The 17,053-nt window shown below is 38.5% G+C and overlaps 1 protein-coding gene across 1 annotated transcript in view; it reads right to left on the bottom strand.

The window, feature by feature from the left end:
- Positions 1–17,053, bottom strand: part of Gucy1a2 (guanylate cyclase 1 soluble subunit alpha 2) — a 358,773-nt gene that overhangs the window by 308,058 nt on the left and 33,662 nt on the right. The window contains exons 2-3 of the mRNA XM_004626131.3: positions 15,708–15,769; positions 1,074–1,195 (exon numbers count right to left, since the gene is read on the bottom strand). The gene's annotated coding sequence lies outside the window, so the exon portion shown is untranslated. The remainder of the gene's footprint in view (positions 1–1,073; positions 1,196–15,707; positions 15,770–17,053) is intronic.

The raw sequence follows: 17,053 nt of genomic DNA, 5'->3' as shown, positions 1-17,053 counted from the left end.
GACATTGCCAGTCAAGCAGAAGACCCAATACTATTATGGACTACTGGACTTTTTTAGGATATTTTGCTGAGTTTACACACCTATAATATTCAAATCACGGAATTTAAAAAAAAAGGGTATACAAATGAATGTCCATTTTGTATCTGTGTATTCAAAGTGGGTAGGATAGATATATAGTTACATTTTCTTAATGAATAGAGTGATTTGTTCTGGTGGTGTTTGTAAATAGGATATCATATCCACATCTTGTACAGCAATTAACCACTAGGAAGAATGTATGCAATGTGTTAGTTATTGAAACTGTCCTACCCATTTGATTTGAAACTGTCTCATAGCTATTTGTTTATCAATAAAATTATGGGAAAAAAAGACATGGAAAGGAAAAAAAAAGACATTAGAGCAAAAAATATTCTTGCCATGATCCCTTTTCTGTGGATACAAAGAAGCTCTCACACACCAACGCCTTCAGACAGCTCTACAGAACAGTTTACAAGTAGATAAGGTTGTGTCATTCCATGTGGGTCGTAACAGTACTTTTACCCATTAAGAGCATACAGAAACCAGAAGATGAACATGGGTGTCCTCATGGTGTCTACTTCCCCAGCCCCCAGGAGGAGAGCAACTAAGCAGATGAGATAGCCTCACTGGTTAGGTCACTAAGAGGACTTCTGAATGACAGAATACACCATGAGAACAAGCCAGCCCCTCTCAGCCCCAAGCAGGACCACCCAGTAATCACAGAGTATGACCTTGAGTGAAAGAAAGATTCCACTTTTTAGCAGAGAGTAAAGACCAGAGTGGTATAGATTATATGAATCTTATAGCACTATCATGTATACTGAGAAAAGCATCTCACTATAATATTTTCAAATTTGCAAGTAAGTGGCACGCATATAATTAATTTCTACTCAAACATCTTCAGGAGTGTTAAAAGTCCATCACTTGAAGATAAGGTCCTGATCTCAATTTGCCATGCTTTCAAAATCACCCTTGAATAGAATATTAAACTTTCATATCTTTACTTTCCTCTCTTTCATTTCTCTTTCAACCATAAAAGTAGGTAGTGAATGTACCGAGTATATTAGCAGTACACTGAAGAATTCCTGAGACATCTTCGATCTCCTCTTTGTTGGAATGGTCCGCATAGGAGCATCTGTTAGTGATATTGTGGAAATTCCTTTCTGCATCCCTATAACTAAGAAGAAAATAAAGTTAGCACATGGGAATATTTTTGAGGTCATCAGCAAATACATTCATGCACACACATTTAATCACACATGATCCATTTTAAAATATCTGAACCTTTAGACACACTTCTGCATAAACCACCATTCCCATCAGTATTACCTGGATGGCTCTAGAACTGGAGGTATCTGCTAAAAAAAAAACCAAGGTGTTTATGAAAGCAAAAAAAGGGGGAGACTCAAAACATGTATCATCTCTGTATTGCTAATGCATTCTTACCTGAATACTTCATTGTTGCTGGTAATCAGTTTCCATAAGGAAATTCCCCAGAAAAAGAAATAGTAACGGTATTAATGTGATGTGCTGTCACTCGACTGTGTTGAAAATAAACATGCTTTAACATCTATCACAGTGAAGAAGATGGCACTAGGGTACGCAGACAATTTTAAAATAAACATGAAGCATTTGGAGCCTGGTAGATTTGAAGCCATGGTCTTACCATTTTCTGTCAGACCTTGTACTCACAACGTCATCACTGCCAGTGTATCTTTCCTTTCTCACATCGTGAAGGTACCTCCTACAGTTCCTGTGAGAACTAAATGACACAATGTTGGTGTCATCTGTGGTGGTTGGGACTTTCCAGTTGCCTTTAAATGACAGCTTAGGCATCAATGCTAAGGACAATTGGAGCCAAATAGTGTCCTGAACCAAAACAGTAACCAAGAAGAACTTAAAGCCTTCAGGATTTAGGAGGCAACTAAGGACCCTGCCACTGTCATCCTAAGAACTGTTCACAGAAGCGGAGGGCTAGAAAGAGTTAAACCAATCACATAAGAGAGAGTTGGAAAGCCTTAGAAGAGCTGGACTCAAAGAACATGTGGCTGTACTTTTCCCTCTGGGTATGAGGTAAGGAAGGAGCAAAGCGTTGCCTGCAGAAGCCCACTTAGGAAGAGCAGCTACAGCTTGTACAGAGTGGGGTGGGGGAACATCTGCTGAGGCAGTGACTTCCCAGTCATCTGCCCATTGCTGACTGGGTAGAGGGAAAATATTCTGGAAAAGTTACTGACCAGAAAAAGAAATAAAGCAAAACAGAAAGCAAGCAAGCTACAGGCCCACCATGTGGCAAGGCAAGACACACGATTTCTCCATGGACGAGGGAGATGCCACCAAAGATAGGTGAGCTTGAACCGTATAGTCAGCTGCTGCTTTCCAGTCCAGGGGCTGTAATTCCACCAACAAAACTATGGAGTGTGGTTCATAGGGGCAGGTGCGAGGACTTCAGGAGCTGTGAGGGAGGGCCCATCCCTGGACCACTCATAAATTCAAAAAGCCTTCTGGCAATTTCTATTTCATTCCTGCCTGACATAGCATAAAGAAGAGAAAGGGACCCAGAACGGTGCAGCCTGGAAGAGTGAAAACTCACCTCACATCCTCTCTGTGTTGTGTTCAAAGTACCTCAAGCCATGACCTGACTCACATAAATGGAAGGGGAAATGGTTCAACTGGACCTACGACTGAAGCTTTAAACTAGCCTGCACTGACTTCATAGTCCTTAAAATTTCTTGGGGAAAAAAAGCAATCTGTCCAAGCAAATATCAGAGTGCATTCATCCTAGGGTATTAGATGTAACTGGAGAAAAAGTTTCATTGTTGTATTCCTCACTAATATCAGACTCCTATAAACTGAGGAAGAAAAATACTTGCCACAGTTCATAAGAACAGCACTTACACTATAAGAAGTGGAGTAGGGAATATAGACACTAAACACTGATAAAAACAGTATCATTTTTAAAATATAGTTCCCTTATCCATAATTTCTTCTTCCATAAAATGAATGTAGTACAAAAAGTCTATGAAAAAAGTCTCTGAAAGACATGATTGGGGGGGATCAGAGGTAAAGTGCCCAGAATGTTACATCAAACATAGTAGGCAGTCGTTCTTTATAAATATGTGGGAAAGAAGATAAATCACTTTAAAATAAAATAATTTACAGCTACAAAATCTGACCATAAAGGGGAGCACAAAGATGGTGGGGTTTTAAACAGCAGAGAAAGAGCCTCTCTGAGAACCACCAGCCAGGTGCTGGCACATAGCAAGGTGAGGAAGACAGGAAGGACAGAAGAGGGCCCTCTGGACCCAGGAAGGATCTGAAGCACGTCATGAAGCCCATAGAGAGAGTGAGAAGAGAAGTTTCAACAAAGACAAAGGAGGTAGCCAGCGATGCCTTCTCCCTGAGACAGAACTCACTCTGAAAGAGGAGAGGCTCAAACCTGCAGACACACGGTGACTGCTGGAGGCCCAGGGGCCTCTGTGTGAAGGTGCAGCAGCAAAGAGGGGCAATAGACTTAAAGGACTGCACCAGCTTGCAAGATGTTTGATTCTATTGTCATTGCTGATAGTATCACTAGAGCCAAAAGTGACTTAATTGCTCTAAACAGCTACTCTTCCTGGAATTCCATGACTGAAGCTGACTAAGGGACACAGAAAACACTATGACCCTTACTTTGGCACAATTCATGCCAAAGAACCAGGGGCTAGACCAAGCAGACAGGAACTTCTCATCCCCAAAAATTGAAGAGGTAGGAAATTGCAAAAGACTCAAAACCCAAAACCAGCTACACCTGGAAGATTCCTTGAAGGAGTATCATTTCTTAAGGGTTATAAACACAATAAAGCAACACACTAAAGGCAGTTTATAAGCATCACCATAGGAATTAAACTAAAAGAAAAGAGAAAATGAGAAGACACTTAAACAAGATGCAACCCCAGACATCCAGTTCACCAAAGGAAAATCCAGGGGGAAAATGGGATCAGATAATCCAAAAGCCACTGAGCTGGCCTCTCTGAAATGGTAGAAACAAACAAAAAAAACTGAATGAGGTTATAGAAAAAAATCAAATCAAAAATAATTCCTCAGATAATGGCAGAAATAGTGTCCACAACAAAAATCATGCTTGGTGACACTAGAACAGATACAGACAAAAAAATTAGAGGAGTGTAAGAAACTTGTAGAAGTCATGATGCTCAGGAAAATAAAAATTGTACTGTAAGTATCCACAGCAAGATAAGGCAATATGAGGATAAGATGTCAGAGATTGAAGACAGGCTTGTGATTAGGGATCATAAAAAAAAATTTCTTTAAAATAACAAGCGATCATGAGAAATCAATCTAGTTGTTACTAGATGAGACAATGAAGAATAACTTAAAATTGATTTGAATCAATTTGCAAGACATAGCAAAAATGACATTAAAAAAACACAAATGTCAGAGCAGAAATCTTCCCTAGTAGAGAAAATAATTTGACATGCAGGTAAATGAGGGATCTCCAAATAGCCATTATTAAAAGAAAATCTGCAGCCAAACATGCCATAGTCAAAATTGCAGAAATTTAACACAAGAATAGAATCATAAAAGCTGTTAGGGAAAAGAAACAAGTGATCTATTAAAGCAAAATCCATTAGAATCAAGGCTGATTTCTCAGTTCAAGCCGTCAAGTCAAGGAGAGGCTGAAGTATTTCAGGTTGTAAAGGAAAACAACCTTCAATTCATATTGATGTACCTCACAAGTTATCTTTTAAAACTGGCAGAGAACTAAGATGCTTCCGTGACAAACAACATCTGTGGAAATTTATGACCATCAGGCCAGCTCTCCTAAATGTTTTGAAGGACATTCTACAAAGGAATAGCAAGGACTAGAACTCCATAAACCCCAACAGAAGGAATCGGGGGGGGGGGGTAAAGAGGGGAAACCAACAAAAGGAAAATAGCATGACAAAAATAAATTAATACATACCAGTTATAACCATCAGAGCTAATGGTCTCAATTCACCAATCAAAAAATACAGACTGAGCAAAATAGATCAAGAAGCAAGATCCAACAATATGCTGCATAAAAGAAACACATTTAATTCAAAAGGAAATCCATACACTGAGTGTCAAAGGATAGAAAACAATACTTCATACAAATGGAACCCAGAAAAAAGCAAGGGTGGATTTTTTATGTGCAGACAAAGTAAATTTTAAACCAAGACTGATTAAGAGAGATAAAGAGGGTCACTATTTCCTTGTAAAGGGAGCAATCCAAGAGCAAGAGATAACAGTCAGAAATATTTATGCACCAGGTCAGGAGAGATAGCTCAGGTATCTAAGTGTTTACCTGGCAAGCGCAAGGAACCAGTTTCGATCTCCTATACCACATGCCATGCTGGTCCCACCCCAGGCCTGTCAAGCCAGCCACCAAAACTGGGTGCAGTGGGACACAATTGTAATCCCAACTCTGGGAGGCTGAAACAAGAGGACCCCTGAAAGTATAATAGATAGATAGATAGATAGACAGATAGATAGATAACAACTAAGTATATAAAACAAATAATGGGCATGAAAACTTAAATACATACTAATATAATTGTATTGGGGGATCTTAATATCCTGTTGTCATGAAAAACAGATCTACTAGACAAAAGCATCAACAATGAAATATTAGAACTGAACCAAACTTCTGAACAAATGGACTAAGAAGATGTCTACAGAATGTTCCACCCCACAACATCAGAATACACATTCTGAGATGCACATGGACATTCTCCAAAATGGACCACATACAAGCTCATAGAATATGCTTAAGTTAATGCAAAGGAATTAAAATTATCTCACGCCTATTAACAGATCAAGTGCAATGAAATTGAAAAACAGTGACCAAAATACCACAGAACTTTATAAACACATGAAAATTAAACAACATCTTCTTAAACATGCAATGGTGATAGCTGAAATTAAGAAAAAAAATGAGACAGTTTCTATGAAGATATGATAATGACCACATAACATACCAGAACTTCTGGAACATAATGAAAGTAGCCTAAGAGGGAAATTTATAGCAATAAATACACATATCAGGAAAACAGAGAAAGTGAACATAAACAACTTAATGGCCAACCTCAAACTTCTAGAAAAGAAGATCAGACTAAGCCAAGAGCTTGTGTGAAGGAATAAACTACAAAGATGAGAACAGAAATTAATGCACTGGAGACTAAAAATCAAAACAAATAATCAATGAATTGAAAAGCTGGTCCTTTCAAGATGAAATTGACAATCCTTTATCCAATCTTATCAAAAAAGGAAAGTCTCAAAATCTAAACAATTAGAAATGAAAAGGATGAACTATAATGAACCCTGCAGAAATAATAAGATCATCTATACCTGACTTGAAAACTTATATTCCAATAAGATATAACATGTAGCAGACATGGATAAATTCCTAGATATGTATGAATTACTAAAGCTGAATCAAGAAGATTTAAAGATGCTAGATAACCCATTATCACTGAATGAACTTGAAGATATAATTTGATACCTATAAATAAAGAAAATCCCAGGTCTTCACAGATTTACTGCTGAATCCCTCAAGAACTTCATTAAACATCTAATGCATAACTCTTCAAACTCTCTAATGAAAGTGAAAAAGAAGCCATACTCACAAACTCTTTTCTGGAAGTAAGCATGACCCTGATATCAAAACCAGAGAAGAACTCAACTAAGAATGACAACTATAAGACAATCTCCCTAATGAACATAGATGCAAAATATCTCGGCAAGATACAAAAAGAATGCAGAAAATCATCAAAAAGATTATGACCAAGTGGGATTCACCTCAGGAATGCAGGGATAGTTCAACATACATATATCAATAAATGTAATAGACCATATTAACAGAACCAAGGACAAAAATCATATATCATCTCAATATATGCAAAAAAAAGCTTTTTGATAAAGTCCAACTTCCATTCATGATAAAAACCCTACAGAAAATTGTAATAGATGGTCTTTATCTCCACCTGATAAAAGCCATCTATAACAAGCCAATAGCAATGTCAATATCACATTAAACAGTCAAAACTCAAAAGCTTTTACACTAAAATCAGGAACAAGACAAGGATGTCTACTAATTCCATTCTTACTCAGCCTAATCCTGGAAACTATAGCCAGAGCAATTAAGCAAGAGAAAGAGGGCTGGCCAAATAGCTCAGTGGATTAAAACACCTGCAAGCAGGTGCAGGGGACAGAGGTTTGATCCCCAGGCCTGCCGTGCCAGCCCTACCCCCAGGGCGTGCTGAGACAGCAATTGAAACTGCACGTGGTGGTAAGCACCTGTCATCCCAGCTCTTGGGAGGCTGTAAACAGGCAGATCACTACAAGTCCGATCTAGTAGTGAGACCCTGAACTCCCTGAAGACCTTTCCCTAAAACACAAAAAAGAGGGAGAAAGAGAAAGAAATAAAAGGAATAACAATAGCAAAGGAAGAAGTTAAACTATCACTATTTGCAGATCCATGATACTTCATGTAGAAGACTCCAAAAATTCAATTTTAAAAAACTGCTAGATTTAATAAACAAACTCAGTAGCACAGCTGGAGATAAAGTCAGCCCTCAAACATCAATAGTTCTTCCATACAAGAATAACAAACTCACTGAGAGAGCAATTAGGGAAACAATACCTTTAACAATAGCATCCAAAAAGAAAAGAAAGAAATACCTAGGAATCAACAACAAAGGAAGTAAAAGACCTCTATATTGAAAACTATAGCACTTTGAAAAAGAAAATTGAAGAGGATATAAGAAAATAGAAAGGTCTCTTGCCCTTGTGTAGGAAGAACCAATATAGTGCATGACCATAGTTCCAAAACTGTTATGCAATTACAACCAAAATTCCAATAGCATATCTCATAAAATTAGAGAAAACAATCCTAAATTCATTTGGAACCAGAAAAAACCTAGATTGGCAATGTCAATTTTGAGCAACAAAGGCAAGGGAGGCATCATCAGAACCCCTGTTTTGAAATTATGCTATAAAGCTATCATAATAAAAACAGCATGGTATTGGCAAAAACACAGACCCCAAAATCAGTGGAACCAATTAGAAGATACAGAAACAACTCCAGATATATTCATCCATCTTATCTTTGACAAAAGTGTGAAACACACTCACTGGAAGGAAGCTTCTTTAATAAATGGTGCTGGAAAAATGGGCTTTGCACTTGCCAAAGATTAAAATTGGACACATATCTGTCACCATGCACTAAATTCAAAATAGATCCAAGATATAAATATCAAAACAGAAACATTAAATCTTCTGGAAGATAAAATAGGTAATACTCTTAAAGACATTGGTATAGACAAAGACTTTATGAAAAAGGAAAAAGCATTCATACAGAGACTGTCACAAAGAATCAACAACTGAGATCTCATCTTATTAAAAAGCTTTTCCGTTAGGTTCTGGGCCAGGGAGATGGCTCAGTCGAATAAGCACTTGCCTGGCAAATGCAAGGGCCTGAGTTCAATCCCCAGTTCTGAAACAAAAAAAAAAAAAAAAGCTTTTCCACACCAGTAAAGTGAAAAGACAACACACAATGTAAGAAAATATGTTTGCCAGTTGTTCCTCTGACAAATAATTACTATCAAGAACATATAAAGAACTCAAAAAAAAAAAAATCAGACCTCTCAAATTTAAAGACACAATCCAAAAATGGGCATCTAAAATGAAAGTAAGTTTCTCAGAAGAAGAAACACAAACAGCAAGTAAACATATGAAAAATTGTTTAGTGTCACTGGTCACTTGAGAAATGCACATTAAAACAATACTCAGATTCCATCTTACCCGAGAAACAATGGCTGTTATTAAGAATTCAGCCACTAACAGATGCTGGTGGGGCAGTAGGTTAGAGGAACCCTTCTCCGCTGTTGGTGGGAGTACAGACTGCTGCAACCACTGTGGGAATCAGTGTGTGGATTCATCAAAAAACTAGGATTGAGCACCCCATTTGACTCAGCTATCCCCTTTCTGAGTATCTTCTCAGAAGAATTAACATCACACCCCACGTGCGTATGTGCACCTATGTTTATAGAAGCACAATTTGTAATAGCTAAATTTTGGAAGCAGTCCAAATGCCATTAAAAGCGAAGATAAATTGGCCTAGGGGAAAGGAGAAAAAAGGAAAGGTAAAGCAAAAAAAAAAAAAACAAACAAACAATAATAATAAAGGAAATATATGTCTATACAAGATAATTAAGATAGTTACACTACTAATTTTTCTTAGTTCATTGAAAAGAAAGGTTTGTACTAATATTGTTTTGATGATTAAATGTCCATAGCTTATACTCTGAGTAATTTAAAGATAATATTATGCAATGTATTAGTCATTATTATCCTCTTATTATCTTGTTTTGAAATTTTGTGGGTTTTACCTCTTTAAAATGAAAAAAATAATAATCTGACCACAAAAGAATAAGTAATATATCTGAAGTTTATTTCCTAGAGTAATTAGCACTCACCCACACTTAATTTTACTTCTTACCCTCTGTTAATATTATTCTGGCTTAATCTCTTGTCAATTGTCAAAGAAGAAAAGAGCAGAAGGCTGGCTGCATAAAACAAACACTGGGCCCACAGTGATAATGGCAGTAATAGAAGTTAATTTTAGACCACGATGGGAAACGATGCCCCAGACTATGTGCAGCTTGAACACAGTCCTAACTGCGATACTAACACAGCAATGTACATTCTGCTCAAAAGCATAAAATGAATGGCATTATTCTGAATATAATTTCCTTATGCTTTATTGTTCACAGCCTATAACTGATGAACAATATATCTCAGGGATATTAATGATCATTTGTTTTCCATGACAGATTACTACAGAAATTCCCATCAGCGCTGCCATGGTGATCCATTTGTGAGAGCTGTCAGGCAGCAGGACTCATAGAATATAAGCAAGAGGAAGAGCACTTGGTCAGACACGCTACAGATAGACATTCATGTTGAAAAAAATTGAAAAGAGAAGAAACTCACAAGGAAATTGTAGTTAGAATAGGAGCTCAGTATGTGTGACTCTTAACGTTAAACAATGGACTTCTAACTTTCAGAAGCCCAGTGCTAACAGAAAGGAAAGCAAGAGATAAAGGAAATAATCATGAATTAAAAACTGAGGCACACACTGGCCCCTGCCCCAGTCACACTGAGCCGGCAACCAAGTCCTGGTGTGCTGGTGCATGCCTGTAATAATCCCAGCGCTGGGGAGGCTGAGACAGGAGGATCACTATTAGTCCAAGCTGCATAGTGAGACCCTTTACCACATACATTAAAAAAAAAATGAGGCACAGAAGAGTCAGTGTCCACAGTGGTAACGATAACTAGGCCAACACATTAATTAGGGTGCCAACACAGTGCACCCCGTTTAGACAGCAGAGCCTATCTAATTATCTGACTCAGCATTCTAAGATTTCACCCCCGCTCTGTTGCTATTCTCATTTTTAAAATGAGAAAACTGCACCTTGGGAATTTTAAGTAACGTGCCCAAGATGACAATAGGAGAACATGCCTTTAATTCTAGGAAAGTCTTCTCCATCCACCTCCAGAGCACAACCTCCACAGCAAAGACACTCTGACAGAAGCAAAAGCATAAGAAATAGTCAAAAAAAAAGAACATTAGAAAAAAAAAGCCATCATAAACAGATACTGCTCAGTTCTGATTTCCTTTAAACTACAAAACTGTACCCTACCCTAGTGACCCACTCTGCTTCAATTTTGCACCCTACATTGCCCCCAAAGCTAATCCATTCTCTAGAAGTTTCAGTTAAAAAGCAAACTACCCAAAGTGGGCATGCTTGCTGCCCCCTTACTGATTTCAGGTTGAGGGAAGCAAACTGTGCAGACCGGAGATTCTCAAGTCGCCACCAACAAGGATAGTTTGTACATTAATCTGAATTTACAACAGAGACATACAGTGGCAGAATATTAAGCATAGATTGGAAGCTATTCAAATAAATCTGTGTAATGTACACCATAAAGAGAAGGACTTTGAGCCCTAGAATGATAAATTTTGCCACTTTAAGGGGCAGGGGAGATTATTTCAACCTCTCATTTTATACTCACTTTCACAACCTTAATTTACTCATACTCACTATGCTTTTACAAATGTCTCTAGGGGCCAGGGATATAGCTCAGTGGCATAAGCGCCTGCCTGGCAAGCACAAAGTCCCAGTTCCATCCCAGGTACCACAAAAGCATTATCTCTGAACACACTTCTAGAGGGTTATTTACTTATTCACTGCCCTCTCAATACCCCCCACAAAAAAAATTAGTGTTTCACATGTGCCAAGCACTTATGCAAGCACAGGAATTCAGAAATAAACATGACAAACAAGAAAATAAGAGAATGTCAATTAATGATAAGTGCTTTAAATTATGGAGGTTTCTACAACAGAAAATGACGTGTGGAGACCAAGGTAGAGTACAGCTTGAGACTGTATAACGGAGGACACTGCTGAGGAGTTGATGGTTGAGGGAGACCTGAACCTGCGGAAAACTAAGAAATGCAAACAGCTGAGGACAGACTAGTACACACAAGGGCCCTGAGGATAAGCTTGATATGTTTGGCAGAGCCAAGAAAACAGCAGTTGGAGTGGAAGGAAAAGCAGGTGGTAGAAGAGGACGGAATCAGCAGAGGGCAGACCCCAGAGTGAACTCGGGTGCTGTTCAATCAGAGTAAGCCATTCCACGGTGGAAGACCAGTGCCGTGACATGGGCATCGCCTGAGAAGTGGTTAGAAACATCAGCCCTTGACCCTCGGCAGCAGCTGCACCGTAGACTCCCTCGGTTAGGTGGTGAATCTCAGCAGCTAACGTGAGGAGCTGAGACATTGCTTAGAAAACAGGGAAAGCATGTTTCTGGGTATGAGCACGAGGGCATCTTTTGTGGGCAGGGACCTGAGTGCAAAAGACACCCCCCCCCGAATGTGGGCAGCACCACAGGCTGGGACACACACACACATGCATACACACATACACAGGTGCATGTGAACACACTAACACACACAAGCACACACATGCAGTCATGTACATATGCACATGCACATGTATGCGCACATGCAGACATGCCACTCTTGCTAAACAGGTCAACTTGTTTCCTGGCTGTGGCCATCACCTATGGAATGCGAGTCCAGATTCCTCTGTCTTTGGACATAGACCTGAACCAGAGACTTTTCAGGGGCTCCCATGCCTTTCCCCTCCCACTTCAGCCACAGAAGTGGTCCCTCTTTTTCTGCGCTTTCCAGCTTTTTGGACCATGTAGCTATTGGTTCCCCCAATTCTCCTGCTAGCATTGGCTACTGGGAGACTTCTCAGCTTCTGACCATATAGCCTAACACATCCCATATTCTTTTGTATGTGACACACGATATAGATGCATACGTACTACATATACATGTAGTGCTTTAATATACTTATATAATATCTATTATAATATATAATAATGCATTTATATCATAGGTTCTTTTCCTCTGGGGAACCCTCATACAGGGGGCCTAACCATCTGCATTTCAGTAAGCCCCCAGGTGACTGCGATTAACCATTGAGTAGCATTGGCTTCAAGTAAGAATTAGCAGGAGCTGAGCTTTTAATCTCTTTGCTGTGGTGAAGAAAATCCAGTATTAGGTGATGGGAGGAAATGCCAGAAAATGAATTCAGAAAGCCTCAGTTAGAAATGATGAAGGCAGTAGAGATTGAAAAAAGATTTATCACATGGCATGAATAAATTATTTCAGCACTCATTTTCGCAAAGTAAATGATCTCTCTGAATAGCTAAGCGAATGAGTGAATGGATGAATTAAGGGGTAAAATAAATGTTGAAAGAGAAGTGTTTGAAGTAAGCGCTCCTTCTCCCTCACAAGGCACTTCCTCATCCTCTGCCGCAGCCGCCTCCATCTGGGATCCCTTGAACAGACGCTGCTCGCCTTCACGTCTAGGTCTCGGGAGACAAAAAAAGCCTCAGCGTTTCTCCAAGCAACCAGTATAAGAATTCAAGGAGCAGATTTTACAATCCTAGAATGTGATAATGAAATCTGAGCCCAGGGCAGATTTTTAAAAACAGGAAAAGGAGAATGAGAAAGTCAGTAGTCGGGGGTAAATCAAGACATTAAAATGAGAAGGGCGATCTTGCATGCTCTGTCACCTGGCCTCCTTCAGCCTCACAGTCCAAGGCACTAGGAAGCCAAGCAGCTTCAATCCTGATTATGGAACTTAAGGAAAGCATCTTCTCCCCAGCTCCACAAACTATGCAAACTAATGCTTGCCAGCTCTTACTGACCATTGCCTTAAGTCCCCTTAACTATAAGGAAACATGTTTCTTCTCATAGTGAGAAAAAAAGGCTTTAAATTATGTTTTCTTTAGAAAAACAACACATAAGTGTGAATCCATTCTAGTCCAAGGGTCAGTGATTTTAGTTGCACTGCATTTACAGTTTCAGAAAGATAAGAATTAGTAAGTTAGAGTCCAGATGGCAAAAGATATTAGAAAAGGAAGCCACATCGTGAGGGGAAAAGAAAGGAGGAAGACAAAGAAAGGCAAAGGTGACCACACTACCCCCAACTCATCTTTTATGACTGGGTCAGCCTTGGTATGCAGAAAGGGAGTGAGCAAAGGTGCTCCAACTACTTAGCCAACACTCAAGCCATTGGTTCCACTCAGACACCACTTTAGAACACAGTCAAAGTCTCTGTTTGCTTTATGTTGTGTCCATAATAAACAGAACAAAGAAAAGACCATTGACAGTGAACAAAAGAATTACCAGGGCCATGGTGATGCAGATAGAGAACAAAGTTGAAATAACTTATTGCCATTGCTCTTTTTGCTTGTTTGTTCTTAGGGCAGGGTTATAGGGTGTTCAGGGTCTCACTACTAGATCGGACTCATAGTGATCCACCTCTTTACAGTCTCCCAAGAGCTGGGATTACAAGAACACACCCAGTCTCAATTGCTGTCTCAGTGCACCCAAGGGACGGGGCTGGCACAGCAGGCCCAGGGATCAAACCCCCGGCTGCTGTGCCTGCTTGCAGGCACTTTAATCTGCTGAGCTATTTGGCATGCCTTGAAAGAGTTAGATAAAAGGTAACACTGACCTGCTAAAGGCAAAAGGAATGTTCTGACAATTATCAAAATATAGTTTGGATATCTATTTTGATCATACTATAAAGGTACCACTCCAATTATTATCTTAAAGTAATGATTGAGTTCTGAAATTGAAATATTTCACTAGTTCTTTAATTTCAAAACAGAGAAGGCATTGGCAGTTCCAGAAAATGATTTGAGTTTGACAACTGGTATTGTCCTAAAATTATTAGGGATAAGAATAAACAAAAGATCAAATAGGTGTATAGCTCTTAACACATGTGAGAAAGTGTTTTAAGTATATTAGCTAATTTAAATCTGCTTACCGTACTCTGAAGGTAATAAAAGGAATAAGAGTAATTAAGTTTTACTTTAGAATGTGTGAGAAAAGATAATTTGATGTTCTTTAGCTCCATTAAGATAAATTATGTGGAATCACTAATGACCTCAAACTAAAAGCCATCTCATAAGTTTAAATAATGTGCTTTCCCTAGTAGTGCACTCTTAAAAATTAATATGACAAAGCAATTCCCCTTGAAATGCAATTAACATAATCACAAGCACTTAAAGTATATGATATTATGCTAGGTATAAGAGATAATTGTCTTCATTCCTTCTATTTTATTAAAGAATAAAAACTACTAATGGCCAAAACTGTGTTCTTAATGCCAATGATGACTGTGAAATGTGACATAAAATGATTATTATAATATTTGAAGAAGTATTAGAATGTGAATCTTGACCAAAGTTCTCAAAACCTTATGAAGATAAATCACTAACAAATAGAAAAATACTAATATGCTGAGTTAAAATGTACATTGCATCTAATGCCTAAGAATTTAATTAAAAAAATAGACTCTATGAGAAAGTACATTTAGCTTTTTGCTGCTTATCATCGGTTTCCACCATAGCCAATCAAAAATGTACTTTGCATTCATCCGGGGTTTTGTTTACAAAACATTTTCATGGAAATGATCTCATTGAATCATTACATCTAATCTAATCCCTGATTAGTTACTACCATTATTACCACATTTACCAAAGAAAGAACATCACTATTTAAAAGTTGTATCTGCTGATCAGGGCTTGAATTCCTACTCTTTGACCTCAGGTCTTCCTACTCCACACCACATCACAACCACTGTGAAATAGGAGACCAGAAAAATTAAGTAGCACTGAGTCTAGCCCAGCCAACAATTCCCAATGAAACATGTTAAACTCACAGGGATTTTGATTAAGCTCTAGGTAAGAGTTCTACAATCCCACTCACAGCTTCCCAGTTGGCATCAATAAACCTTCCTAGGGTAGTAAAGAAAAATTAAGAGATTCAATCTTGAAATGAGAGGACAAGAACACAGAAGTGCAAAAAAGAAATCAATACTAAAAGGAATATTATTTGTAAAAAGTAAATACCAACAAATGAAAGGAATTCAATGCAAGGGGCCCACCTTGCCTTATCCCCACACTTTGAGAAATGGCCAGTATGAGATGGTTGGCCTGAGCAGCAGCACAACCCCCAGGAGCTGTGCTCGGGGAATCATCTTTAATTTGTTCCATTGATGACAAAGTCCATGTTTACTCACCCAATAACTTGATGCTCATAATGCTGCAATGTCCTCTTGAGAGTCTGCTGTATCGTCTGAGGCTACAGGATAATAACAATAACAAAAAAATATTATCAGCAAATCAGCATCATTCCCATTCTCAACATCATAAGCAGAGCTGTGGTTTCTGATTTATCTCAAGAGTTTTCACTGTAAACTATGAACCTACTTTGCACTGAGCCGTGAATTTCCTGATTGGAACTAATGAGGCATTCAGCAATCATCTAATTTTTCCAATTTCAAGTATGATAAAATTTCCTAGTCGTATTTTTTTTTTCAGTTCTGTTGAACCAGTGGTGAAGTTCAACACATCATTCACTGGATGCCTGCAGTCCTAGAGGGCCACGCGGGCCTTGGACGAGTGTGCTACAGAGACATAGGGTACTGCTCTTCCCATCACCCAAAAGCAACCAGAATGTGTAATGCCCAACAGAAATGAAAGGATACATCTTAATATTTTCCATACAACTTTTAAGGATGATCTAGCAAGTATAGTAGTAAATTGAGTGAAAAATAGTCAACTTCATAATGAGAGATAGTTTTAAAGTTAGAGCATCCTGTTCTTTCTGTCCTAAGAACACTGCATCTGAGGGGACAAATAGAAAAGCTAATCCAGGAGGCTTCAAGCAAATGGTCTTTCTAGAATCTTCTAGAGGGAACACAGAAAGGCGGGAGGTGACAGAAGCACTTATTTCAGTTCAAGACTAAATTTTATAATCCTCTTGTCTTCGTGACAGCCCAAAATACAGACTTTTTTCTTTAATCCTACATCAAGAAATTATTTTCAGGCTTACTTAGGCTACAAGGCTCCAACTTGGTGTTTTAGACTTAGAGGGAGCAAATGGGACACAAAGATTCCAGAACCTAGATCTTACTAAGAAGTTGTGACCAGAGAAACAACATTTTCAGTGTTGAGTTTTTCAAATAACAAAAAATTTTAGTTAAATAAATAGAAAAAGCTACCAAAGGCTTATCAAACTATCCATTCATTACAACCATAGCTAAATTTTCAAGAAAAGTTACTCTGCTGCACCATAACTTGGTAACTTGGGGTTACTACTGATTACACAAACTCGTCCTCCTAGAAAATAATCTATAGAAAACCCAACACAGTGCTGCTGCATAAGAAGCAGTTAATAAATATTCAATGCCTAATTCCTAATCCTTCCAAGTGACTGTCCTAAGGACACTTAATATAAGGGAGACCCCAGAGGTCTGTCAAAACTCCATATTCACACTTTTATAAAAATAATCAAGGGCTGGGAGATAGCTCAGTGGCATAAGTGTCTGTCTGGCAAGCACAAGGTCCTCAGTTTGATCCCTGG

This window comes from Octodon degus, unplaced genomic scaffold (genome assembly GCF_000260255.1).
Source record: "Octodon degus isolate 3935 unplaced genomic scaffold, OctDeg1.0 scaffold00012, whole genome shotgun sequence".
In the NCBI taxonomy this organism is placed as follows: domain Eukaryota; kingdom Metazoa; phylum Chordata; class Mammalia; order Rodentia; family Octodontidae; genus Octodon; species Octodon degus.
The sequence above is the reverse complement of the archived record's forward strand: the minus strand, read 5'-3'. Positions and strand labels throughout refer to the sequence as shown.